Source organism: Stylophora pistillata, chromosome 2 (genome assembly GCF_964205215.1).
Source record: "Stylophora pistillata chromosome 2, jaStyPist1.2, whole genome shotgun sequence".
NCBI classification, from domain to species: Eukaryota; Metazoa; Cnidaria; class Anthozoa; order Scleractinia; family Pocilloporidae; genus Stylophora; species Stylophora pistillata.
Genome location: NC_142520.1, coordinates 23,105,384 through 23,118,115, shown reverse-complemented (window position 1 = coordinate 23,118,115; position 12,732 = coordinate 23,105,384). Strand labels below are relative to the sequence as shown.

The following is a 12,732-nucleotide window of genomic DNA, read 5'->3' as shown; positions in this document are numbered from 1 at the left end:
CTTGCGCTTCTAGTTCCTCAGTAATTTTAGCTCATGCGGCCCTTAAATGGTTTCATTCTTTTGCTCCTAGTTTGGATCGTAATCCTTTAGATAGTAAATTTTGCAGGAATATCATCGAAGCTGCTAAACGCCGAAGTCACAGCCAGTTATGAAAAAGAAGCCTATTACCACTGACATAATAAGGAGTATTTTAGATATTCATAACAAGAGAGATGCCACTTTAAAGAATCTTCGTATCGCTGCGTTATGCTCTTTAGCTTTCGCAGCATTTTTTCGTTACGATGAATTACGCAATATTGCTCCTAAGCATATTGAATTTCCCAGCGATTATATACGAATTTTCGTGCCTCGTAGTAAGGCAGATGTTCACAGTGAAGGGAATTTCGTTCAGTTTGATGTTCTATTTACCTATACTATCAGTTTTTCAAAGAGGATAAGGGTGAAATTACTTTGAAATGGCAAAAACAGACATTATTTCCAATAGAATAAATTAATTATTGAAACCACAAAGGTGTAAGAAGCAAAATGTGAAAACAGGATTGTTATCAAGAACATGAATTGCTAGAGAAGAAGTAGGTAAGATGAAATCAGTCATGTGAGTGACTAAGTTTAAAGGTAGAATTGGTGACAAAGCAATAAATTAACGAATTCAAAAGGGGCAACGACGCCATTTGAAATCATGATTTGATCCCAATTTATGTTGGCTGGTGTCTTCAAAGGTATTTGTTAGCATCTAATTGAATTCAGTTTGCAAATTTTCTTGAATTATGAAGAATAACGGAATTTTCTAAATTATTCTTAAGATATAAAGAGACGTTTCTAGTTCCAAGGTGAAGATACAAAGCGGCCATTTAGAATTATTTTTCAAAATCAATATTTCGAAAAGCTTGACATAAGTTTATTCTCCGGTTGGAGAAGAGCAGTACAGATTTATTGCTGTTGTTCTATTGAACAGAAGAAGCAGAAAATGATCAGCAGAAACAGATCAGATTTGAAGGTGAGATGCTAACAACGGTAAAATATGGGTATTCTCAGTGTAATTATATATAAAAAGTCTTCTCCCCTCCTCGGTAGGGGCTCTGCGTGTAGTACCTGTCTCTCGTTTCATTCTGCCCCGTTCGTAGTCCCATTTGTTTTGCAATTTCTTTCCCATGGGAGAACAAATTGAAATGCAAGAAATAAAACAGAAAGAAATCCCAGAAGCGGAAGCCCCTGAGTTGCCTGCTCCGCAACCAGGTCTGTGCTTTATCCGTTTACTTATTTTTATTGATACGTCATTTCAAAATTAGTAAAGTGGACAATGAAATGGGAAACCTCTGAACTCAATCATTTTAATCAGAATTGATTAGTCTACCAAACGGTAGCTCTTGAAAATACTGAGATATCTAGAATGAAATCATAGCATTCCTTACCATGCTCTGACACATAAGTTTGTGCACTATAGAATAAGTAAAGGAGATACAATGAAATATATGAAGTTCATATATTTTGTACTGCGGTATTAGATACGTATGATGCAGAATCCTCGCAGTAGATAGCGCTGCTAGAGCGCTGCACTAGTATCGCAGAGGTCAGTGGTTCGAGTCCCGTACAGGCTTGATTTTTTTCAGGTCTGACTTTCGCTATTGCTTAAATAGCGCTATCTACTGCGAGGATTGTGCATCATATGTATCTAATACCGCAGTACAAAATTTATGAACTTCATATATTTCATTGTATCTCATTTATCATTTTCACGGGTTTATTACGAATCAGCTTAGCGGCCTGCTCTCAGTTGGCTTGTTAGCTCAATTGGTAGAGCGCTGCATTAGTATCGCAGAGGTCAGTGGTTCGAGTCCTGTACAGGCCTGATTGTTTTCAGGTCTGATTTTCGCTATTGCTTAAATAGCGCTATCTACTGCGAGGATTGTGCATCATATGTATCTAATACCGCAGTGCAAAATATATCAACTTCATATATTTCATTGTATCTCATTTATCACTTTCACGGGTTTATTACGAATCAGCTTAGCGGCCTGCTCCCAGTTGGCTTGTTAGCTCAATTGGTAGAGCGCTGCACTAGTATCGCAGAGGTCAGTGGTTCGAGTCCTGTACAGGCCTGATTGTTTTCAGGTCTGATTTTCGCTATTGCTTAAGTAGCGCTATCTACTGCGAGGATTGTGCATCATATGTAGAATAAGTAAAGATTAAGCAATGGTTTCCCCATATGACATAGGTGGGAAGAAATTTGGTATTATCAATTTTGTTTGATAACTGCCAGAGGAATCCATATAGAAACTAAATCAACTCGAAAAATCCTGATGACAATTTTCTTAACGCACTTTCTGAACCTCGCTTGTGAGAATCTCATGATCATCCGTTTGTATAAGTAACATATAAGTCGTATTGTCTAAAAATTATACCTGCGTCGTCCGTATGACACAGATCTGGTAATGTGTATTGACAATAACCATTCAGGGTATCAAGTTTTCTAATTTATTACTTGATAAATAACTCTACTTAAAAAAAAAAATCATTTACTCCATCGATAGCAGTGGAACAAGCATGTGGAGGGGAAGACGCCATATCTCCTTCAGGTACAAAGTCCTATAATTGAAATAAAATTCCTTGCCTATTATTTGCTTTTTTTTTAATTTTAAATTTTAGTTTATCAATGAAATATGAAAGCAAGTCATAGATAACCGCTTCATTCGCACAAGATTAGTATTCCATTCATCCCACTTGAACTGCTTTCTACAACTATTTCCAAGAATCGCCAATGCTTTGGAAGAAATGATGTAATGGGAATGAATAAAAGAGAGAAACGAGTGCTATCAAATTTCCTTGGCAACAGTATTAGCCTTATTTTTATTATCTTTTTAAATTTTCTCTCTATATATATATATTTTTTACTTGATAACTCAACTAAGTGATCGATCGTGTTTTATTAAACTTTGGTACAAGTTACGCGAGTCCTTTGCTGACAATAAAACGAACAGTAAGCTTGACCGAAAATGAAATCTGTTTTTTTCTTTTTTATACTTATATTTTTTAAAATGCCTTTACTGGATAACTTAGGCCTAGTCTATACGTCGCGTTACAGTCGAATTTAATTCAGACGAATTCAATTCCATTAAATTCGTCGTTCCATCGACATAAATCGTGGTGTGGTTGTATGCGTCGGGATCAGTACGGTCGAATTTAATTCTCTTCCTAAATGCAGTGTCTCTGGTCAGAGGTGTCACTCGAAAAGCTCGCCACGGGTCACTGCGGGCTCGCCACGGATCACTGCGGGCTCGCCAAAATAAACTAAGAAAATGTATGCATTTCATTCTACGCGACGCTAGTGCAACGTTAAAACTGAAGATGCCTTATCGATATTTAATCCGTCTTGCCAAGACGGATGAAACGTCTAAAACGAATTTAATTTACCAGACAAATTGAATTCGTTTTAGACATCGTGCTATCGTCGAATTTAATTGCTTGTGGGATCTTGAATTAAATTCGTCTGAAGAAAAGTCGGCTGTAGCGCGACGTATAAACTAGGCTTTACAAACCTATTTCATGAATCAATGAATAATTGAATGTACACGAATATTAACTTATGTAAAAACTGCATTTGAGAGGAATTTCTTTCAAAAGAAAACACCAACCATCAGCATCATGACAAGGTTTAATCTACTTGTTCTTTGAAACAGATTATGACGATGATTTTGACATCCGGGTTTTTGGTTTGTCTGTTTAATGGGGAAATAAATCACTCTACAAAACAATAAACTAACGCTCAAGAACAAATGTGGCCAAAATTGAAAAATTTTCGAAATATCGTGGCAGCAGCCATAAAATTGACTCGGCCCATATTCTCAAGCTATGTGGGCTTTACAATGAAACCAACCGCTACATGTTTCGTTTGGCTGAATATTGATTTCTTTTCGAGAAAATCGATAGTAACTGAAACCAAAATGCCGCGTCAGAAGCTAAAAACTACAGACCAATCTCGGAGCGCAGCGCCACGAATTGAAAACACTTGAGCCAATAAAAAGTACTAAATCTTGAAAAACGACATAAGTTTTGACAGCAATTTGAGCATTTTTTGACTGTTTTGTATACATAATCTCATTGTATTTATCCAAGCTTCATCTAACTAGGTCAAAAGTAACCCGTTACTTTAACTATGACCTAAAAAAAAGTATTGGACTAAAATATCTGGCTTTTGGAGGGCGAAGTGTAGATCTTTTTAATCTCCTAGGAAGTTTTTGGAGAAATGACTTAGTGCGATTTAATGAAATTTGAAAACCGAGGCGTTAAGAATTCTTTTTTTACTTCCTTTTCTATAACGCTCCTCCATATATCAAGAAAACTTAATATTAAGAACTTGCAGAAACCTAAAAAAAAAATATTTACATTGTAGATATTTTTTTTTTATTTGGTCCTCCTTTAATCACGGGCATGGTGGTACTTATCCTCTGTCTATTCATCCGTTTGTCCACTTAGGTTCTGTCCAGTTAATTGCTCAGCTTCAACAGATGCAACTCGATGCAAGCAAAGTCAATGACAAGACAGACCTAAACCTTGAGTTGAAGAAAATTGCTTCAGACAAAGGCTTCAGAATTGTCGACAATGAAGGATCAGGAAACTGCATGTTCTTTGCTTTGTCAGATCAACTGGAAATTACTATGGGAATCAAAATCAAACACGGCGAATTAAGACAAATATTGGTCCAGTACCTCAAAAAAAACCCTAAACTAGTAAGTTGAAGTCTTACACTCTATGTAACTACTATTACTTTAGGAGCACCATGAACGTTAGATCTCCATGTGGGCCAACTGGCCAACACATCACTACTCCTCCTGTAGGGGTTGATAAAGATCATAAATACTCTGACATCAGCTTTTAGTATAAACCACACCGCGTGCTCATTGGCTATGGTAAGTGATTAATAAGTACCATTCACCGCCTTCTGCTATATACGTAAGTAATTTTCTACCTCAGCGTCTGTGAAAGTGATGGATAATTACCTTGCTTCCTCGCCTCGATAAATACCCAGCTCTAGTCACCTTTATTCTGGGGAATTATTGTTTAATATGTCGGATGACCCATAGAACACGCTTTATAGTTCTCGAGTTTTAATAGAAACCATGTCCGGGTCAAGGATGAATGCAGAATGCAGACTTCCGTGTCAAAAGGGCTTTGTCCTGTGGAGAAGGCAGCCAACCCGAGGTTTCTTAAAAGTACTTTACGTTTGAATCTCCCCCCAGATGAGACAGTCCCAACTGGGGAGCCTTAACTCTGGATAAAGTGGACACTAGACATTTGATGTTTCAAAAGGGCAAATAGACTGCTACATTCAATGTAGAACATTGAGTTCATAACTCTGATCGGTTATTGTCCGTTGTTACTACTGTTTAGTATCCTTTTGATATTTTCTAAACCGATGATTCCTTCCAACATCCTCAACTTCGTCCAGTGTACCATTCCCATTACACTTTAAGTTGCGTTCTCTATTTTACTCTTCTCTCAGCCGGATGGAACAGATCTGTTTCACTTCGTCCATGGACATCCATCATGGGCTGATTACTTAACGTACATGGAGCAAGATGGCGCTTGGGGTGACCATGTTATTCTATTTGCCGCAGCAAACTGCTACAAAACTAGCATTCATGTGGTCAGCAGTCTTTCCGCTGCCCACGATGTTATCTTACGGCCACAATGTCCTGTTGAAAAAAGCAGGACACTTGCTTTGGGACACATCCATGAAGTACATTTTGTCAGCCTTCATTGTACACAAGGTACAATTCTTTACATTCGACCTACTAAATGAAGTGTGGGTTTATGGTTATATTTTGTGCAATTATCTCTATCACTCTACTGTTCTCTTGTATACGCCGCCGTCAGATGATCAATGCCAATATGACGTCACATAGCAACATTGGAAGCGCTTCCCTAAGTTTGCTTAGTCGAGATTGAGGACAGTAAAAGGAGCTGGCAAAAACAAAATGCCATTACAGGCTCCTAGTTGATTATTATTGTTTACTTTTCCGTGAGCGTACAAGCTTTGTTATTCATATTTTGAATTGAATAGTGTACTCACTTGTGAAAATGTTTACTTATAATATCACCAAAAAATTCCGGGACGAGTGCGGCGCGGCTGACCGTCATATTTACTCCCGCGAGTGTCAAAACAAACCAAAACGTACGCCTATTTCTCTTTAGGCTTTCACCAAATCGGCCTTATAAAAATAGGTTTTATTATCCAACTACACTCCGTAGAGTGCAAATAACGCCACCGACGATTACAAGTATCACGCGATATTTGTACCCTAGAGAACCGGCTAGACAGGTTTTCCTGCATCGCGCAAGCGAAGATTTGGATTGAAGTTTGGAAAAAAAAATGGCGGACAATTTGAGTCATATTTCTGACGACGAAGAGTCAGCATGGCTTGCCAATATAAATCCAAGTTTATAAGATTAATCGAACGAGGAAAAACAGCTAGACGACCAGGAAATTTCTTCATTTATAGAAGAAAGTAGAAACAGCAACACGACAACAACCCAATTCCGTTCCGCCTCGTATAATTCTGTCACGCACTCCCTGTAAATGAATATCCGCGAAATTCCCCCGCATTGAAATAAGAATTTGGTCTGTTGGATAATAAGTAACTTATTAGACGTTTTGTTGTGCAGTATCATTAAGTATTTTTATTCGTTATTTCTCTTTTGACTCGCACTACGGGCTCGTCGAAATACAGTACAACTCGTAAAAATACTCAGTGATACTACACAACAAAATGTCTAATAAGATATATTTATTTCTTATTCATGGAGGTTTATACATACCGCTATTTGGGGTGCATCTAATGGGTCATTTTTCTCCTTAATCCTTTAAATTTTGATGTTGTCATTGTTTTGAATAATGATGATCTACCCAAAATGAAACCAACAAACAAAAAAAATAGTAACATCATTCTATGGGTACCTTTTGTCTATGATGTATTTCTGTAGGTCAAGAAGAAGAAAAAAATCCTGAGACTGAAGATCCAACTGATGAAGGTAAAAGCGATGAGTTCTTTCGGAACGGTGCATTATATCATTATATAGCACCCTTCTTTAATACCAAATACAGTGCAAGTTCTTGTTTTTTGTTTGTTTTCGTTTTTCTTTGTATGAAGTTAAAAGCCAACGAGGGCATGTACCTGGCTTAGTTGCAGGCCATTAGCCGGGTTCTTTTATATAACCCACCTTTTTAATTTTACTATAATTGTGTTGTCCTACTCAGTGGTCATGACGGTCACTTGCATTCTATTCGTCGCTTAGAGCGACTTTACTTAGTTCTAATCAACAACCGTTTGTTATCACACAACAGGTAAATCTGAGGAGCAAGCGGAGAGCGAAGGGATACCAGAGCCAAGTTGCAAAGGTAAAGGTGGGGTTTGTCTTTGACTGGTCGATCAAGATAACAAGGCTCTAGATGAGTTAATAAAAAAATATATATTCGACTTAATAGAAACTTAAAAAAATATCTTTTGAATCCCTTTATAACGAACAAGATTAAATGAATGAGGACTAATGTATCTTTGAGTACACACATCATCTTACAGAGAAAACGGAAAGCGTAAACTAACTTGGCCTCAGTCATTTTAGGCTCTCCGCTTGGATAGGGTTGAAGGGCATATACGGGTAGGCCTTGTATCTGCACTACTTCTCTACTTGAGGAAACAGAGACAATGGTGATCGGTTAAACTGGTGGTCCTTCAGCAAGGCTTTTAAAGGGTCACAAATTTTAACTCTGAACGTTTCAACTCTCTCAATTACTTAGTGATTCTCCCAACATCACGGCAACTTCGTCGATCGCAAGTATCCAAATAGACATCATTTTAAGAGTTCAGTTTTTTTCTGCATACAGTGCAAGTTTTCTTTATTATAATTTCTATATTTATTTGGACTTAAGAGCTATTTGGAGCAATTAATTGGCTTAATGGAAGGGCCATGGGTCAAGTTTACTATGAAGACCATTTTATACATTTGGCGGCAATGGTGTTAACCTACACAGTCAGAATGATGGTAACTCAATTACTTTCTATGCGTCGCCTTTAAGATACTTATACTTCATTCTAACAAATAACTTTGTTATTACACAGCTTTCGAGGCTGAGGAGAAAGAGGAGAGTGAAGAAGTTTCATTACCTAGTGACAAAGGTAAAGAAGGGGGTACTATTTGATTGTTCACTTGTGAGGTTAGGGCAAGGGGTTGAATTATTGAAGCATATCTGTCATCTTGACATTCACTGGAAAATTAATGGTTTTATAACATGCTTAAGTAGAAAGAAGATTGAACAACTCAACACTAATATAGTGTTTGTCAAATACATCATCTCCTTCAGATGTTCAAAGAGTTGAAGAGGAAGAGAAGGAGCTTGAGCCTGACTTAGAGATCGCAAAGGAAGGTAAAATTCCTAGTAAATCCGCCAACATAGAGTCAGCGTTCATAAAGTGACACATAATCACTCCAACTTATCGCTTCAAGAAAATCGAAACGTGGTGATTCACATCAGAAGTGACTGAATTGAGAGAAAAATGAAAACACTAGGTATTATTATACTTCGTCTTAGTAATGGGCCAAAATCTGTCTTGAAATACTGAAACTTGATATATGTCACACTTGAATTACTTGAGTGACTCACTTTTTATATCATCTTTAACTTTACAGGTACTTGCTCAAATGTACACTAATTAGAGAATATATTAATAATAATTTTGATAAACACTTCAACACAGTCAAGCGAGCATTGTGTTAGAACTAATATATTCATATTACAATATTTTGTATTTCCATGTCTTTTCGTAATTTATCCAGGGGAGGAAGAGGTGTTTGAGAATTTGCGTTTTGATCGCTATCTTATCAAAGTTATTTTGTGCGACATTAGTCTTATATGTATCATTTAAAATGAAGGGTGAAAATATCTTATTTTTTGTCCCGATGCATTGCCGTGTATATGCATGGACGGTTGCCTCCTGATTACTTAAACCTCCTAATACATGTATGAGTCCCACTGACTTTCTTTCCCTGTTAAACAGAGTAAATTTCCATGTATTATTTAAAGCTTATGGTCGATCTAACAAGGCTCAAAATCGAGATTCTGACTGCAATTGATATAACTGAAGCGGGTTCTGGCGAGGAACATAGCACTGTAACTAGTAATGATTATAATGTCCTGGTTACGGTTTTACATACGCGTCGATCTGCGTTCTCATTTTGGCAATGTATGACTTGAAAAAAGTGAGATAAAAACGAGTCCTCTGTGGCTAGCGGGCTCTATGAGTGCCCTTTGCTGCATATCCTTTGTTAACTCACATCTACTTGCCCTCCTCGAATTATTTACCCTGCTTATTGACTAGTGCAACAAGTTAAATTTGATAATTTAAGTTAGCCAACGTAACGAGTTTATATATAACAGTATGGCTGACAGATCAATCGGCCAGCTGACGAGTAAGCATTCAGATTACATTGAGATAATGACTGCTTGGCTGACCATGGCTGACAGATTATCAAACTATTTAACTGCTTGATTGTTAGGCAGGCTGTCTGCCTAACTGCTGCTGTGTCTATCAGCTCGACTTTCTGATTGATTTTTTTGCCGGAATGTCAGCCTGACTGTACGCTTAAATGGTTGGCATGGCAATCGCTTATCCCATTTTGTAGCTGCCTGGCTGGAACAGACAGCCCAAAGCGACTATTTGATAGGCAGGTCAAGTAATCAACTAATTAGATACGTTTTGAAATCATTTATCTGTGTACTTTTCCTCTTTTCATCAGCAAAGAGACCGTCAGGGCTGGAGAAAAGAAACAAATAGTTCAAGAAATAGAAAAAAGTAATTCTAGTAACGATCAAGTACAGTGTCTGTGGAAATATCTTAGTCAACACAATCTGACAGTTTTTTTTTAATTTCCCTAATTGATTCCTTAGCTATATAACTCGTAGCATGGTATAGTTAGTATCAAAGATATTGGGCGCTATCTCTGAAATGGCGTGTAGTGACAGTTCTGTTTGTGTTTCAGAGTTCATTTGGTCTGATTCCATATTCTTTTTGTGCTCAATTGCGATATATGTCTAGCTAGCTGATATTGTAGGTCTATTATTTCCGGCATATACTAAGATATCATAGATTTGAGAAAGAAGTTTAAGCTGCCTAACGGCTTCACCTGGAAAGCGGCTAAACACCGAAAATCACGCCCGCATGCTGATTCTTTTTTTAATGAAGTTATTTTCCTATCATTAATAGTACACAAGATTAACTTAAAGTGAGTAGGAAAATGCCTCAGTGGTCTTAAATATGAATATTAGCTGATTTTAATTATAACTTTTTTAGTCTTCTTCGGGGCTTTCCTCTAGTCTAGGGGGGATTCAATATTTCAATTTCCTGAATAACTTTTTTCTAGAGTAGGTCCTACCTCAGATTTTTTTTTTAAACCGTACTTTGATAAAATGACATATATCATATTAACAAAAGCAAATGTTTAGCACTTAGATTGCGTATCGACGGTTAAGTGTCATAGGTATCTCTAGTTTAAGAAAAAAATCAACTAATCTTAGAGAAAAAAATTAGTATGATCCTGAGGCAAATATGTCAAGAGATTTATTAGTATAACGAAGCTCTGTGGCTCATTGTTAACTCAAAACAAATTTAGAAGTATTTTTGCACCTAATGCGCGTTTTGAGACTAAAAAAGAGTTTTTAGAATGTGGCTATACAACTTAGACAGCCGTACCGTTCACATGGCAGATACTTAGTAGTAATGAGAGTAAAATGTTGCATTTTTTGTTTCCTTTTATGTTTTTGTTTCGTTTTCATTTCTTTTGTTTTGTTTTGTTTTGTTTTGCCTTGTTTTGCTTTGCTTTGCTTTGTTTGTTCTGTTTCGTTTGGTTTGTTTTTCTTTTTTTTGTTTTGTTTTGTTTGCTTTATCAGTATCTCTAAATGAAAGTAAATAAGAATAAAAATGGCACAAAAAAAGGAGAACAATTTACGGAATAGCACATTACCAACTAGTGTTCAGGCATTAAGTGATATAAGTAGCTCATTTCTATAATCTTTTTGACTCGTTTTCAAGCATTATGGTAATTTAAAAGTAAAGTGAAGTCTACTTTCGCAATGTTAGGACGTTTTCCACGACTGATCGAGAGGATCCATTATATAACTCGGACAAACGTTTGGGTACTTAAGTCAGTTATGAGTTAATTGGTAGGACAACAACATAAATAGTTTTCTGCAAAACTCATTAGCGAGTATTTTGCACTCAAGCTGCGAATCTAATCATTGAGTTTCATTGGTATCTCTTTTCGATAAATAGACGAATGAATAGAACAAGTGATCGCATGAAAAAAAAAAAATTACACAGGTTGACATCGCTTATGAGAGATTTCGTAGTTTATCAATAACCTAGCTCATTTCTTAGATTTTTTAACTTGTTTGCGAGCATGATAGGCATTAGGACTTTGAGTGACGTCCAAGCATATTACTCCTATATTATTCATATTTCTCTTGAAAATAAAATAAAAAAATTAATAAAAGAATAAAAAAAGGTCTACGAATATCACTAAGTTAGATATTTGGTAGTGATTTGTGTTTAATTTTGTAGTTCATTTGTAGATTTTTTAACTCATTTTGAGAAATCTAGCTCATTGTTGCACGTGATATTCAAACTGCTTGATAGCATGGTCCAAATGCGATCGTCAAACAAGGCTTTTACAGTAAGAATAACCTGAACATGAAAGTGGCTTTTAGAGGGATATGGCACCGAGATTAGAACATTGTACCAAGCTATTAAATTGTCAATAAAGGAGTCATCTTTACTATAAACCATAGCCTTCAATAAAACACCTTTTAGACCTTACGCTTGAGTCTTTTGTCAGGAAAGTATTGAGTCTTGCTTAAGCTTTATCTGCAGTGCTATTGACTCTGTCTGGGAAGGGGTACAGGGACGGCCCTGAATCTCAAGTAGAGCTGGACTTGTGATTTTTTGTAAAAGTTGAAGGCCGTTTAAAAAATTCTGTTCTTTTATGGCGTTTTTCAGGGGAGCGGAGCGAGCGCAACAGAGTGTTTCGCCCCTCTCGCCAAACGTAAACAATGGAATTGTTACAGATGGGCTGTCGGATAAGATGAATTGAGAAATCTGGTAAAATGATGCAGATTTTGTTTCGTTTTATGTTACGCTACTTCGCTACGTTTGTTTTTCAGTGCTCTGAATACATTCTATGTAACTTTCCTCTTCAAAACAACAACATGAAATAACAAAAATGTGAATGCTTCGAGAAAGGGAACCCCAAAGCCCGGTTTCCATATAATCGTCCCTGTCGCAACAGTCGTCTCTGCCGCTTACCGGGGCGGCAAAAGCGGAGACGCGACTGAAGCGATCCTTGCGATAACTGGTTTCCATTAAATCGTATCTATTGGATCAAATAGTGGAAAGACTGGGACTAGTCACTTTTTACCGCCAAAACCAAAATAAAAATGGCGGTAGTCGATCGAAGAAGAAGATTTTTGGCGTGTTTTTTGCTTCTCCGAAATGTTTTGCGAAGAAGAAGCGAGAGAGAACATCGAAGAAAGCATCGGTTTTAGGTTCGGACCATATTCCAGGAGAGAACGTCTTGGAATTTTTCATACACTCCTTCAAGAGATGAAAGACAACGATCGCGAGTATTACTACAAGTAAGCTTGAGCTTTTAGCCACTTTCAATTACGTGCTGTAATTAATCCGG

At 37.0% G+C, this 12,732-nt stretch overlaps 1 long non-coding RNA gene across 1 annotated transcript; it reads left to right on the top strand.

Annotated features, from left to right (window-relative positions):
- Positions 1–7,340: 7,340 nt before the first annotated feature.
- Positions 7,341–8,509, top strand: LOC148737871 (uncharacterized). Its single transcript, XR_015996602.1, has 3 exons — positions 7,341–7,396; positions 8,118–8,174; positions 8,360–8,509. It is a non-coding gene; the product is annotated as an uncharacterized LOC148737871 (long non-coding RNA).
- Positions 8,510–12,732: the final 4,223 nt, after the last annotated feature.